The sequence below is a fragment of the Phyllobates terribilis genome, unplaced genomic scaffold, assembly GCF_046119375.1.
Source record: "Phyllobates terribilis strain yellow unplaced genomic scaffold, ASM4611937v1 Scaffold_66__1_contigs__length_7565176, whole genome shotgun sequence".
NCBI classification, from domain to species: domain Eukaryota; kingdom Metazoa; phylum Chordata; class Amphibia; order Anura; family Dendrobatidae; genus Phyllobates; species Phyllobates terribilis.
Genome location: NW_027362826.1, coordinates 3,119,916 through 3,121,137, shown reverse-complemented (window position 1 = coordinate 3,121,137; position 1,222 = coordinate 3,119,916). Strand labels below are relative to the sequence as shown.

At 40.9% G+C, this 1,222-nt stretch overlaps 1 long non-coding RNA gene across 1 annotated transcript; it reads right to left on the bottom strand.

Moving 5' to 3' along the window:
- Positions 1-237: 237 nt before the first annotated feature.
- On the bottom strand, positions 238-1,002 carry LOC141193549 (uncharacterized). Its single transcript, XR_012266459.1, has 3 exons — positions 822-1,002; positions 403-464; positions 238-320 (listed from the first exon to the last, which is right to left on the bottom strand). It is a non-coding gene; the product is annotated as an uncharacterized lncRNA (long non-coding RNA).
- Positions 1,003-1,222: the final 220 nt, after the last annotated feature.

Here is a 1,222-nt window from a genome sequence, read left to right as displayed (position 1 = left end):
ACTAATCTGCAAACTAATCTGAAAAGATTCTATGGGGAGGTAAGTTCTAGGTTGGACCAGGGAAACTTAGTGGATGTTGTCTATCTGGACTTTTCAAAGGCATTTGATACGGTGCCATACAACAGGTTGGTACATAAAAATGTTCAATATATTATATGGTAAACTTGCTCCACGAAAGAACAAGTCCTTGTGTGGTCGATGGAAAAATCAAGGAAAATATCAGTGATGCGGTCGTTACCTCTTGACAGCTCCATTTCGTACTTGTTCTCTAGTCCCTCCATGGCCACGGTGATAAAAAATTCCCTGAAAAGCTCATTATTCTAATAAAAAAAAATACAAAGTAAGGAGCTGACACAAAGGAGAGCAGACAGCTCGTATGTCGGAATAAGCAATTGCAGTTACCTTAATTTTCTCAAAGAAGGTGCCATTAATCACTATGTCGTACGCCGTACAGCCGCCTCCACCTGTAGGACAAAGTGCACCAGGACTTAGATACTTTGCGGTGCCGACTCAATCCATTGACCTTAGTAGGGCTGCTATGAATAAGTGGTATAAGTTCTTAAAGGGGAATCCAAGTATTGGACAATCCCTTTAAGTCCTAAATCTAAACCAAAAAAAGTTCAAAAGTCAACAACAAGATGTCAAACTTTATTCCGCAGACTGGAAGTGGACCTACCAGAACCTGTGGAGATGGCACCTTTGACCATTGAGGATTAGTAAGTTGTAATACTTGCTATTTTAACCCCTTTAAGGATATCTCTGGACTACCCCTTTAAAAAGAGACGCGCTGTATTAAAAAAACAAACAAAAAAAAAACGTACTATTATCAACTTCAACGTGGGGCTCTCCAAGGCTCATGGGGACTCGATAGCCGGAGGGATCATCAGATTCCAGGATGCTGACTAACTCCTGCTCCGTCAGGTCCGGGGCCGCTGGGATCTGGTTTGACTTGCAGATGTTAATAAAGATTTTGGTATTTTTGGATGTGCGAGTTTTAATGCAGAAACCTAACACAGAAATAAAAACAAAAAGTGAACAAAAACACAATAAAATCGGCAAAAGCCAAGCAGCATTTACATGTAATCAACTGTATAAGAAAAAACGATGTGACCCCCCACGTTGGTTGCATCATGTGACCGTTGCAGTCAATAAGACCCCACTGCCCCACTGTGGTATCTGTCACATAATATGCACAAAGTAATCTGGATAATAATCAGAGGAC